Source organism: Miniopterus schreibersii (genome assembly GCF_964146895.1).
Source record: "Miniopterus schreibersii genome assembly, chromosome: 2".
NCBI lineage: Eukaryota > Metazoa > Chordata > Mammalia > Chiroptera > Miniopteridae > Miniopterus > Miniopterus schreibersii.
Window position 1 is genome coordinate 98,218,613 of NC_138102.1, and position 15,176 is coordinate 98,233,788.

The window sequence follows — 15,176 nt, forward strand, 5'->3', positions numbered from 1 at the left end:
TCCCTCCTATGTCTCAGGTCCCTTCTGCTCAGATTCTACAGGGGCCCCTTACAAGCCTACGTTCTTCCCCCTTCCCTCACTCTTCAGCAAGCCCATTTATCGGGCATCTACTGTGTGTGGTACCATGCCAAGTCCAAGGTCTCTGCTCTCAAGAATCTATTCATGTGGAAGGAAGCAGACATATAACAAAGCAGTTACGGCCACATTGAACGACTTCTCTGTGCAAAGGTGACGCAAAAAAGCTCCTCAGCCAACTCTTCCCAGTGGAGATGGGATGGGAAAGGAAGGGTTTCAGAGGGAGAACGTTCAGAAGGCAGATGAGAACTTGTGCAAAGGCACTAAGATGTGACATAACAACAAATGCCCATAAAATGACAAGTACAGTAGTTCAGTATCCACATCAGAATATTACATTACATGAAAGTACAGACACTGGGGAAACAAGAGCCATCCTAGAAAACAGGACTAAAGGACAAACCGTTTACTGGCACTATTCTCTTTTTTAAACACCACCACAAATTAAACATGGAAGACACAAAAAAATATCTGTATTAAAACACTGGCTCCAACCTTTCAAACTATTTGGTAATTTCTAACAAAATGTAAAAAGACATTAAAAAATTCTGGCTCCAGAAGGTAACCCTTCTCCTGAATCCTTTTTATTTATTCCAGAATCTGTGATACAGGGACTTGTTGAAACAGACTCTTAAACAGGTTTTTAATGTCATGCATACTGTACCTTTTTAAAAAAAGCTTTAGAAACAGTTTTTAACGGCTCAAAATTCAACTTCATTTACATTTGCATTCCTCCTGGTTGAATTTTGCAAGTCTCAGCAGAATGCAGTGTAACTGCCTGGCCTTTTCTCAAATTCAGGTAGGGCTTTAGGGCACATTTTTCTTGGCTTGTCATGGAGCATTTGGTGAGAGGGTACAACATAAGCAAATGTCCCTCTCTATAATGCTGTTGGCACACCTACATGGTCCATGAGAGGACAAATGGGTGGTCCTTGTTCTTATTCTTCCGTTAAAGGGATTGAACTAAAATTTGCATTCATAAAAGAATTAAAGCTTTTGAAAATTTAGCCCAAATCTAAACAGTGTAATCTCAGAAATGTGATTGCCAAAACCAGGTTGTCAAATGACTGGTTTACTGAGATGGCAGAGCATTGGTGGCACTCATCAGTCATTCTCACCTATGACTGCAAATTTCATCTGTGTGCCAATGACTTTTAAGTCCAAGCCCCATTCCAAACTTCTTCACAGGATTCTAGATCTGAATGTTTAATGGCACACCAAACATTCCCTGGTGGGAACTCAGTATGTACAAAACTGACCCTCCCCAAACCAGGAGCTCCTGAAATTTCTATACTTACTACAATGACTTCACCATTTACCCTGTGACTCAAGCTATAACCCTTGGAGTTACTCTGCCCGAATGATGTCATATTTTCCCCTTATACATCTTTTCAACTGTGTCATCTCATGTACCTCTGTTGGCACTGCTCAGTGGTGGCATCTATTATCTCTTTCCTGAGCTATTGCTTTAGACTCCCAACAGATCTGGCCACTTTTAGTTTTAGTTCCTCAAACATTCCACCTTTGGCATGGCATTTTGACCCTTCATATCTTAGCAAATTACCTCTGGTTAGCCCATTTTCCTCTTTAAAATGCTGTTAAGAATTGGACAGAACACCTTTGATGTGCTAACCAGTCCAGGGAATCATAAGGCTAGTTCTAACCTTAACACACAAGATTACTTCAGCTTTTGTAGCAGCCATATTTCCTTACTGTCTGGTGGTTTGACCAACCAAAGCCCCAAACTTCAATATAGGTATTGCTATGATCTCCCAAATCTTGGACCTGGACAACTGACTTTCACAAATGCACCAGAGGTCTTTTATGTGGCCTCCATGAGATTTCATTTTGTTAGTTTTGGCTCTTAGATCCAGCCTTTGCTTTCTCCCATATGTTTGGGGCTCTGTTTGGTATGAGAGCAGAAAAAATAATATTCAGAGGCTTCTTTTAATCCTTTTTATTAAAAAATGTTTTCTTAACGTAAAAATCTAAGTTCATAAATTTTGTATTTGGACAAACAAATAAATCATTGTTCACTGGGACTAAGCTATTTAATGTCCGGATATCTTGACTTTCTGATCTAAAAAAGTAAAGGGAATAATTTTTGCTTCTTTCACCAATGAATTGTGTGAATTACCTAAGTAATGGTTGATATACTGAGGTGAAAAATGTTATATACAAACAACATAATAAATAACAAATTCAGAAATTACATGTAGTCACATAAATGCCAGGAGGTATTATTCTGGCAAATGAAATGGTTACCTTCATCATTAGAATGAATGCCACTTCTATAAAAATTATCTAGTTAGAGGGTGGTATTCTTGACAACACTCAAAAAGTAAGAACCCAAGGAGACTTTCTCAACCTAATAAAGTATATCTATGAAAAACTTATAGATAACATCATACTTAATGATGAAAGACTGAATGCTTTTCCTCTAAGATCCAGAACAAGGCACAAATGTCTACTGTCACCATTTCTATTTAACCTTATACTGGATGTTCAAGCCAGTGAAATTGGGTAAGAAAAAGAAACAGAAGGCATCCAAATTGTAGAGGAAGATGTAAAACTACATTTGCAGATAACATAATCGTCTATGCAGAAAATCTAACAGAATCTACAAGAAAGTTACAAGAATAAATGAGTTCAGCAAGGTTGCAGGATACAAGATATATGCATAAAAATCAATTGTATTTCTATATTAGCAATGAAAACTGGAAAATAAAGCTTAAAAAACAATATCACAAAATTATTAACTTTTTACAGATAAACCTGAGAAAAGAAATTATATTACTTGCTCAACATTGCTAATCATCAGGGAGATGCAAATTAAAACCATAATGAGGTATCACCTCACACCTGACAGAATGGCTCCCATCAACAAATCAACAAACGACATGTGCTGGTGAGGATGTGGAGAAAGGGGAACCCTAGTACACTGCTGGTGGGAATGCAGACTGGTGCAGCCACTATGGAAAACATTAAAAAATTAAAAATGGAACTGCTTTTTGACCCAGTGTTCCCACTTCTAGGAATATATTCTAAGAATCCTGAAATACTAATCAGAAAGAATATATGCACCCCTATGTTCATAGCAGCACAGTTTACAATAGCTAAGATCTGGAAACAGCCCAAGTGCCCATCAGTAGATGAGTGGGTAAAAAAGCTGTGGGACATTTACACCATGGAATACTACGCAGCCATAAAGAAGAAGGACCTTGTACCCTTTGGGACAGTATGGATGGACCTGGAGAATATTATGCTAAGTGAAATAAGCTAGGCAGAGAAAGACAAATATCACATGATCTCACTTATATGTAGAATGTAAAGAACTTAATAAACTGATGAACAGAAATGATTCAATGACATGGAAGCATGGATCAGACTCACGAATCTCAGAGGGATGGAGGAGGGCAGGTGGGTAGAGGGGGAGAGAATAACCAAAGAACTTATATGCATATATGCATAACACAAGGACACAGACAATGGTGGGGATTGGGACTGTGGAGGGGGGTAGGGGGTGGTGGAATGGGTCATTGGGGAGAAAAAGGGACATCTGTAATATTTTGAACAAAAAAAATTACATTACTAAGAAATTACAAAAAACCTATATAAGTAGAGAGAGAGAGAGATCATGTTCATGGGTCAGAAGGCTCAATATTGCTAAGATATCAATTCTTTCCAAATTAACCTATTGATTCAATACAAATCAATCAAAATCCTAGCAGGCTTTTTTGCAGAAATTGACAAGCTGATACTAACATTCACATGGGAATGCAAAGGATCAAGACTAGACACAACAAGCCAGAAGATTAATACGACCATTTCAAAAACTTCACATAAAGGTACAGTAACCATGACAGTGTGGTTCTGGCTCAGAGACAGAGAACAAACAAACAAACAAAAATCAATGGAATAGAACAGGGAATCCAGAAATGGGCCCACATAAAAATGGACAACTGACTTTTGACAAAGTTCCAAAAGCAATTCAGTGGTGAAAGGATAGCCTTTTTAACGAAGTGATAGAACCATTAGATATGCAAAAACAATCAAACAAACAGACATTTATCTATATCTCACACCACATGCAAAAACAAACTAAAAATGGACCACAAACCTAAACATAAACTCTAAAATCTTAAAATTTCTAAAACAAAATGTAGGAGAAAACCTCTACTTCATAAAAACACAAATTAATAAACTGAGCTTTATCAAAATTAAAATCTTCTAAAAAATGTTCTTAAAAATCTGCTCTTTGAAGAGAATGAAGAGTCATAAACTGGGAGAAAATATTTGGAAGGCATATATTTGGTAAAGAAAGAAGCCAGACTAAAAAGTTTGCATAATGTATGATTCCATTTATATAAACTTCTAGAAAATGTAAACTAAGCTACAGTGACAGAGAACAGATCACTGGTTCCCTGGTGATAGGGATAGAGGGGTGGGAGGGAGGGATTACCAAGGGACATGGTGAAATGTTGAGGGTGATGGATTCATAGGTATATACATATATCCACACTAATCAAATTGTACTCTTTAAATATGAACATTTTATTATATATTGGTTAAAACCCAAAACTTTTTTTTAAAGGCAATGTTATACCTTCCTCAGTACATGTGACCAGATTCAGAAGTGTTCTGGACTTCAGCTGATAAAATTAATAAACAAAAGTGAAACAATTCATCTCAGTCAAGAGTGAGTGAAAAACATACATATACCCAGGAGTTCTGTGGGTCTTTTTCACTGAAGACAAGCGTTTTTGTATCCTGATTTATGTCTTTAGTTTTTAATTTCTACACCATAAACTTCAAAGAATGCCTGCAAGGACATCTACATTGACATTCCCAGGTAACACATTCATTGTTAAAGTAACTCACCAGAGAACGTGGCCAACAACTACTACAGAATGAACAAACGAGTCAATGAGTAAAAAGCTGAAATGAATAAAAGGCATTTGTTAAGAAGTTTCCTCGCAAGTTACAAAGAAAATCTGTGAAATCTTTTAGGCCAAAGAACTTCAAGATAAGGATGAACATAGATTATCTCAGCTGGTTTAGGTGCAGCCTTGCTAGATACCAAAGGGCTGGATAAAATTGGCTAGTCTGAAGGTTCCACTCACAGTTTCCGACGCTGCTGATGTTCTGAAGACTATCCTATTTGAATTTTCTAGATAGAAATGGCAGCAGAAAACTGTCTGTGGCTTTGAAGCTGGATTGAACCTTAAACTGATTGTTGAGGTAATACCACACATTGACTGAAAAGTATTTGAAATGTCCTGGTCATTTTATATATTGAGCTAGTTCTATTCTGTGCAAATGCAGGTGTAGTCTTTGGATAAACTTTATAACTCATGGCCATTTAAATGCCAACTTAGCTTTGTAGGGTTATCTTTTTTTTTTTTTTTATTCCTACTGCTTGTTATGTGCACAACAGTAAAAGTCTCTCAGAAACTCTTATCAAGCAAACAAAAAGTCTGTAAGAGTACAGATTTAAATATCACAATTAAGAAGCCTGGTCTAATGGGTGGAGAATTCTCAAATTCATTGAGAAGAGCAAAAAAATGAACATGTACCACATTTCAAATACCAACTTGTTTCATGTTTTCTTACTATATGAGATATTCTCTTATCACTACCCAATAAAACTGGAATCAATATAAAAATAGCAAAAAGACACTGTCTCTTAATCCACTGCTGATAATAGTAATTTATTGTGCACTCCTCCTGTCATATCCTGTACTAAGCATTTTCATGCAGTATTTTGTTTACTAACGTCACCAGTATGATACTACCGTTATCTCCACTTTACACCAAACTTCTCCTTTGCCACGCCCTCATTTCTGGGCCATTTTCTGTGATCAGGAAAGAGCACCTGAATCAAATGAGGGATATCAGAAGGTGTCCTTTCAATACCTCCATTCTTAGGTGTTGGCAGGAGCCACCATTTTCTTTCCTCTGTCTAGAAATTAAATTCCAGCTCCGGATTCTAGACGCCTATGTTTTACCTAAGATTTTAGAATGTGCCATGTCTGTTTACTCACTATTGAATTCCAGCCAGCTTTCAGGAAACTTTGTCAAAATTTGGGATCATCTTCACCAGTAAGATAGGTCTTAGTTCTCCACTTCAGCTCTCCCAGGTTCCCCCATTATCACAGAAAGATTTATCATCTATCATCTATCTATCTATCTATCTATCTATCTATCTATCTATCTATCTATCTATCTATCTATCTATCATCTATCTATCTATCTATCATCTATCTATCTATCATCTATCATCTATCTATCTATCTATCTATATCTATCTATATCTATCTATCTATCTATCATCTATCTATCTATCTATCTATCTATCTATCTATCTATCTATCTATCTATCTATCTATCATCTATCTATCTATCATCTATCTATCTATCTATCATCTATCTATCTATCTATCATCTATCTATCTATCTATCATCTATCTATCTATCTATCATCTATCTATCTATCTATCTATCTATCTATCTATCTATCTATCTATCTATCTATCTATCATCTATCTATCATCTATCTATCTATCATCTATCTATCTATCTATCTATCATCTATCTATCTATCTATCTATCTATCATCTATCTATCTATCATCATCATCTATCTATCATCTATCTATCTATCTATCTATCTATCTATCATCTATCTATCATCTATCTATCTATCTATCTATCTATCTATCTATCTATCATCTATCTATCTATCATCATCATCTATCTATCATCTATCTATCTATCTATCTATCTATCATCTATCTATCTATCTATCTATCTATCTATCTATCATCTATCTATCTATCTATCATCTATCTATCTATCTATCTATCATCTATCTATCTATCTATCTATCATCTATCTATCATCTATCTATCTATCTATCTATCTATCTATCTATCTATCTATCTATCTATCATCTATCTATCATCTATCTATCTATCTATCTATCTATCTATCATCTATCTATCTATCTATCATCTATCATCTATCTATCTATCATCTATCTATCTATCTATCTATCTATCTATCTATCTATCTATCTATCTATCATCTATCTATCATCTATCTATCTATCATCTATCTATCTATCTATCTATCTATCTATTATCTATCTATCTATCTATCTATCTATCTATCTATCTATCTATCTATCTATCTATCTATCATCTAATCTATCATCTATCTATCATCTATCACCTATCATCTATCTATATCAATCATCTATCTATCTATCTATCATCTATCTATCTATCTATCTATCTATCTATCTATCTATCTATCTATCTATCTATCTATCATCTATCTATCTATCTATCATCTATCATCTATCTATCTATCTATCTATCTATCTATCTATCTATCTATCATCATCTATCATCTATCTATCTATATCTATCTATCATCTATCTATCTCTATCTATCATCTATCTATCTATCTATCTATCTATCTATCTATCTATCTATCATCTATCATCTATCTATCATCTATCTATCTATCATCTATCTATCTATCTATCATCTATCTATCTATCATCTATCATCTATCTATTCTTCTATTTATTTTTATCACTTTCTAGATAAAAAGGTGATTTATTTTATGTCATATTCTAGAAGCTAGGGAAGGTCCAAGTATCAGAAACAAAACTTCCTGTAAGTCAAAGCAACATCTTTCTACCCCCCATAAAATATAACTATACATTTATATTACTAATTTATGATAAATAGCTATGAGATAGGATTTAAAACAACTCTTGAAGCAGATCTATTTTTGGTTTGTTGCACAAAATCCATACTTCTTGCTGGTTATATTAATACTATTAGTAATTATAATTTAAAGAAAGACAAATATTTTTATAGTAGCTAAATCACAAAGTAATTCCATATTTGATTTTTTTAAAAAACTCTTTTGATTACAAAGGAAATAGATGCTTGTTGCAGAATATTTGAAAAGCACAAAAAAGTAAACAAAAGGAAGCTAAAAAAAATTATAAAACCTCACCAATCAAGACAACCACAGCAAACATTTTGGCACATTTGGTTCCAGATTTCAGGCTTTGTCCTGCTACTTACCACCCAACCAGATTCAACCTCAGACCTAGATCTCAGCCCATGAATCCATCCAGGGAATGGTGCCACATGCTTGAAGGGCCTGCAAAGATTCGATTCTGCTTAACGCTGTTTTACCAGCATTTTCCAAACTTAGTTAAATACAGAAGTTTCTTTCCTCTTTTCTTCTATGTAACAATTATCAGTATACCCTGGCCCTCATGTTCTACAAAACAAAGTTTTGGAACTGCTGTCTTCATCCAAAGACATTTGTTATGGTCTCTTTGGGCACTGTAGCAGGCCATGGTGGGGAAAACCAGAACAAGTTTGTGATGTGCCTTAAAGTCCTGCTCATTGTGTTCCAGGCCCTGCCTCCCCTACAAGTAGGATTGGCCTTGGTGCTATGTGATCAGTACAAAATCTACTTTCAAATGTGCTAAAGAAGGTGGGCCAGCCCAGCCGGGCGTGGCTCAGTGGTTGAGCGCTGACCTAGGATCCAGCAGATCATGGTTCGATTCCTGGTCAGGGCACATGTCCGGGGTTGCAGGCTTGATTTCCAGTTGGGGGCATGCAGGAGGCAGCTGATTTTTCTCTCTCTCTCTCTCTCTCTTTCTCTCTCTCTCTCTCTCTCTCTCTCCTCTCTCTTTAATCAATAAAGATATATTTTAAAAAAGAAGAAGGTGGACCAGAGAAAAGTAACTTCAAATAATTCATGTCTGGCTCAGGAGTCAGATACAAGCCAAATGAGTTATCTATAATTATAACTTATACAGACAACTACAGAAATAACATTTTCACTTCAGCACACCACAACAGTTGGAAGGGGGCAACTTAAAATATAATTTCTATTTTTCTACAGGTTGTCCTCAAAGTAGATGGAAAATAACTGGGAGTCAACAATGTTCTCACTCTGTCAGTAATCCCTCTGTTCTACACAAACCTGTATTTTTCTTGTTGTTGAACGAGTTTCTCCACAAAGGGTCAGCTCTCACACCACCTCCATGAAACACTATCCTATCACGGAGGTCAGTGTTTTTCCATCTACGCTTTTTTGTGGTTTCATTTTGATCTTCATAGAGGTGTACAAGTTTGATGAGTAATTTAATAAAACACATTTTGTGGTTTTCACTTTTCCACAGTAATTCTCTGAAATTCTCAAAAGATGAACCACCACATCAGCTCAAACTTTTGTATGTTTTTATTTTTTGTCAGGCCTTTATTTTTACTTTCTATTGATCTGAAAGGCTGGTATTTCACTTTGGTTTTTCTAAATCCCCTTCCCACACTGAGAGAGAATTCTTATGAAGTTTACAGTAATGAAACAGTTGAGAATTTTAGAAAATTTTAGAGTTTTGGAAAACTTATCATGGGATTCTCAATGTAATTCAGACTTGAAAATATATCATATTTACCAACTCTTACTAATGTTTATTCTTCTGCTATTCCAGGAGAGAAACCACAAGAAATAAAATTCTTTACATTGCTTAATACAAGAGTTCTCTGTTTTGTTCGAGCTGTCGTTCTGGAAGGTAATATATATCATACCGTATGCGAGGCTGCTTTTCCTTAGAAAACATCTACCATTTACTTCTGCTTTGAGATGACTTTAGTGAATGCCCCGATCTAAAAATAAGCAGTATTCTATACAGTTGCATACTTACTAGGGGGAAACGAAAGGCTGGGTAAACACGTATCATCAGGGTGAGTAGGGTGAGGATGTACTAAGGGTGACTTTGTTCGATACTGAGGATATAAGGGGCTCTCTGGTGGCTACTTGTGAACATTCTTTCCTCCGAACCAAACAAGTTAGTCATTTGAAACTTCTCATATCCGGTAGCTGTCAGACACTCTTCCTTGACACAGATTCAGAGCTGTAATTTTCTACATGACCTGCTCTTTTTTTGGAGAAGGTATGTGGTTTTGGGTTTATGTTGTTTTGTCTACATTCCTTACAAACGTCTCTTCTGATGCAATGCTTCACAAAATATTTATTATTTTTTTAATCCTTAGTGGGGAAGGGGAACAGTATGTATACATATAATTACTTATGTGTGTGTGTGTCCATTTAGAACTTTATCTCATATGTCTAAGCAACCCGTGGTTTTTAGACAAGTACTGTTAATTGAGGGATATTTAATCAATCCATGTTCTCATTCTCAAATACTGGCTATGCATTCTTTAGATACATCTAATTCTCAAATCCATGCTGCCATCTCAGATTTGGGACCGTATGTCCATCCATCTGATGGGTATTTCCATATGGATATGATCACCCAAAACTCAACACATCCACAACTGAAATCATCATGATCTCAAAATCGCTACTCCTCCTGCATTTTCTTGGCCACTTAAGTGTCTAACTTGGGAATTATTCTAAATTCCCTCCTCTGAACACCACTACACACACTGCTTACCAGATGCTACCAGTTTTACCTCCCCGAACTCATTGCTTCCTCTATTCCTGTCATGCTTGTTCTAATGCAGGTCTCTATTAGCTCTTGCCTGGATTCTGCAATAGCTTCCTCTCTGCCTCTAGAGCTCTACCCCCAAACACATCCTAACTGTTGGTGCCAAATGATTCCATCTAAAACACAAATGCTAAGGTCATTCTTCTGCTTCAATTGTTTTAACGGCTCCCTACAGCCTACAGGTGGAAAGGCAGTGACAGCTTGAGCTCTACTCCTCTGTGACCTGCTGCTGGTTCACTTCTTTACACTCATCTCTCTCAAAGACCTTCTTTGCACTTGCTGCCTGTTCAGTAGCACTCAAGTGCATGTGGCAGTGCCCTGCACACGCCCCATTCCAGCCATTTCTCAGTCAGCACCTGAGTTTATTTTGCCATTTCCTCCTGGAATCCTTTCTTACTCTCTCCTCACCCCTTAGTTCACTGCTCTGCTCCCTGCACCACAGCCCCCACCTCCTGCCCCTATTTCCCCAGGCTCCGTTAAGAAATAATTTCTGGCTTTTTCCAGCTGAGTTAGGGGGCCCTTTGTGCTCCTATCTCTCTCTGCACAACTACCTACCACTACATTTCCTGCACTGTCTGATACTTATCTGCTTATGCCTCAGTCTCCCTTGCTGGAATGGAACTCATTTCTTACTTATCTTTGTAGCCCCAGTGCCTGGCTCAGTGCCTGACATACAGTGAGATCTCGGTAAATGTTTGCTGGGCTGTGGAACTGGAGGCTCATCCTCCTGACTTACTGGGGCCACCTCTGCCTTGCCCTGGGTGCATGTGTCCTACAGAGGCAGGCTCCTGCGGCTAAGGGCAGGAGCAAAGGTAGATACCAGCAGGATTGTGTCTTCTGAGTCCAGGAAACTTCTAAAAGCAATTTTGGGCTGTGGGAGTTATATTTTCATACACTTAAACAAAAATACCTAACTAGTTGACATCAGCAGAAAAAAAGGGGGTTAGGAAAAGAAAAACAGTAAAAAAGTTCAAGACAAACTGAAATATTTAGGTAAAAGGCCAACGTGGAGAGATAAGGCCTGAACACCTGCCTCTAATATTAAAAGGTTGATTTTCTTGATTCACAAACAGCTCAAACAACTGCTTTGGGTAAGTTTCAAAATGAGTGAGTGCAAAAAATAATCACAAGAAAGTCACTTTTTTTCTTGTTATACCAAAAAAGAGGGAGAAGGGAAGAGAATTCTAGTGCTATTGCATGAAACTGACATTTCTCAATTCAGAATGATACAATACAGATTTGGGCAATGGAAACAGCCCCAAGGGAAGAGGCAAGAGCAAAGAAGGCAGGGGCAGGCAGTTGGGCTATGGAACCCAAGGCGCTGTCTGTCACAGTAGATTGTGTCTCCCTGGGAACTTCACTCCCCTTCTGAAAGCACTCGCCTCTGAACACAACAGGGCTTGTGGAGGCACAAACAGGACATCCACTGAAGGCAGACAGTTACTACACTTCCATTCAATGCAACACACATTTATTGAGCTCTTTCATGTATCAAAATTATAAGTCCAACTATGGCAAGAGGGCATAAAAGAACTGGGGAGAGTTCCTGAGTTTGAAGAACTCACAATTTAATGAACCACGGATAATAACATTACCTGACCCGATTAATTGGCTTCTGTATAGAAAGCCAGGATACACCATGAATAAGAAAAGGGGGGAAAAGGAGGGGAGATTAAATTTCTATTTAAATAGAAAAGTGAATGTAAGCAAAAAAATTAGTAAACATGATTTGTGCCAACAAATGATTCAGTGTGCTGAATTTCACAAATACAGAGGACCATGCTGTGCTTGCACAAGTTCAAAGGGTTATCTATGTGCCACTCTGCCGACAGGGAAAAATCCAAGATTTTAGAGGCCAAATTAAGAACACTTACTTAAAATTACATACCACTTCTGACTTGAGTAGCTCCTAAAAAAACTACAAAAATTCTAATAAAGTTGTAAGAGGTACATCAGTTTTCAGAAGGAAGAGTAGGAACGAATACCAGCTTTGATTAATAAAATTGCTGGTGCAGATTGCTTTAGTTTCATTTTTGACTTACTGGTAACCAATCAATTTATGACAAGAGGGATGAACTTCTGAAAACCAGCTGAATTTTTACAAAGGATATAAAACATCTGATGATTTTGACACTTGATAATAAATGCATTTCTCACAGCTGGTGGAGGCAGCCCAGTGAGCGGAACTAGCCCAGGGGCTGGAGGCCCAGGATAAATTAGGGTTCTGAAGACTGAGTAAGATACCCTGTGGAAAGTGGAGCAGCTCACACTGCCTGGGACATACTAAGGAAATGCAATTTCTTATTTCCTCCCCCTTCAAATTCTACATCAAATTGTATGGATTAATTCTGGGACAAAAACTCATTATGTAGGGTGGGCCAGAGGATGGCTAGTTTTTAAAGGTTTTATAGCATTGTGATCTGACCTCGCAAAGAATGAATATGTAATGTTTTGATAAAAATAAAAACCAATAAGGATAATAAGCTTATAATCTCCTGGGAAACAGCTGACAAGGCACTGCATAAAGGCAAACAAAGCATTCTCCTAGGCCTGGAGGAATTAACATGTAGTATGAAATTGCTTTGGTCTGGGAGGCAGATGAAAGAATATTAAACTTGAAATCAGAAGATCTGGGTTTGATTTTAGATTCTGACATTTATTAACTGTGTGATCCAGGGTAAGTTAGTAAATTTCTCTGAGCTTCCATGGCTTCATCTTTAAAGCAAGAATGATAACATCCACTACACAGGAAGTGGCTGTGTAAAAGTAAACAAGATGTTTCTTTGGAAAGCCCCTGGGTACAGGGATTTCACAGAGTTGGCCCATAAATAAACCTTTATAAGTTGCATTGAATTTTACAGGTAACTCCAGGTAACAAGAGTCAAACTCCCCTTACCTTCATGCAATGCAAGAAATAGAAATAAAAACATATACTGAGTATTATTCTGCATAAAATGTAAAAAACTCAGACAAAACAGCTGTGAAATACTTGGCTCTCTGACTCCACCTTGTTCAAGCCTGCTTTGTTCCCATGGCCTTCAGGCTCATAGCTTCTGCTTAGTCTTGCATATAGACGTGCTAATCATTAGAGGAATTCTGCTTCTGGCTTGAGGTTTACAAAAACTGATCCTTACCAGAAAGTGCTTCTCTGGTGGAGAAAAGGGAAGTATATATTGTTTATCAAAGATTTGCAGGAACTCCCTGATCACACTCACATCAACTAGGGAAACAGACTAAGCACAATCTTCCTCAAACGGTTCCTTGATTGTCAATCATCTCTTGCCCCTCCTATTTCCCCTTCCCTTGACATAAAAGAAGGCTGAACTCTGTACTTTTGTAAGATGGATTTGAGGCATCACTAGATCTCCCATCTTCTTGGTGGGCGCCTTCTCAATCAATAAACCTTTCCTTACTCCAAACTCTGGTGACATTTTGAGTTCTGGCCTTTCAAAATGTCAGGCTCACAGACTTTGGACCAGTAACAAAGACACTTAAAAAAAAGGTAAAATTTATACCCATGTTCCTTCACATGAAGATGTTCCACCACAAGATCTCTCAGGCTTCAGACTCTTCTGTGTGTGTAAAATATATGTGTGTATACATATGTATGTACAGGGGGATGTATACACCCAAATCCATCTTTTTATATCTTCATTTTCAAGGGTTCATCAACATCCAATGTTACATGAAAGCATTTACGTTGGTAAGTAAAAACGAAGAATCCTGTCGACACTACTCCTTTGTTTTGTGCCCCATGCCATTCCGCCTTTCACTAATACAAATTAGGGCAGAAAGGAGAAGGGAAGGAGCAAGTCACACACATGCAGACCCAATGGTTTATTAATTGAGCAGCTCTTTCTTAATTCACTTGTTCTCTACCCATCCCCACTGTTTATTGGCTCTTCTCCCAGAACTCTAATTCAAGGAGATACAATCCTTTGCCAGTGTCATTTTCAGGTAAAAATGCAACCAAGTCATGATGGACTACTGGCACACAGGTGGAGGGGCATAGTTACACTGGAGTACTGAGTGGGCAGAGCCAGGCTCTCTAACCTAGAGGTCTGGTTTACCGCCGGGCAGCTAAAGGAATGTGAGACTGCTTCCAGACAGGTGTGGTTCCACTGGTTTGAAACTCTAGTTCCAAAGCCTCCCTCTACAGGCCCTGCACCCTACCTGAATCAACAGACGGTTTATTGATTCAGCCTGTGTCAACACAAACTAATCTCTGTCCCAGAGAAAGAAAAAGAGTACTCAGAAAGGGTGTAGCTGGTCACTCAAGTCTTCGGCATTTGAGAAGAGTTTCCCAAGCTGTTAGGGCAGATAGGTCACATTCCCACTAGAAATGATTGTCCCTATTTCAATGGTCTTTTTTGAAAAGCCGGGAAGACCACAACACCAATCAGAAAGAATATAAGCACCCGTATGTTCATAGCAGTGTTATTTACAATAGCTAAGGTCTGGAAACAGCCCAAGAGCCCATCAGTAGATGAGTGGATAAAAAGCTGTGGGACATTTACACCATGGAATTCTACGCAGCTGTAAAAAAAGAAGT

At 37.5% G+C, this 15,176-nt stretch overlaps 1 protein-coding gene across 1 annotated transcript in view; it reads right to left on the bottom strand.

The window, feature by feature from the left end:
- The window catches only part of FRY (FRY microtubule binding protein), a 508,702-nt gene that overhangs the window by 392,389 nt on the left and 101,137 nt on the right, over positions 1–15,176 (bottom strand). The window lies entirely within an intron of this gene.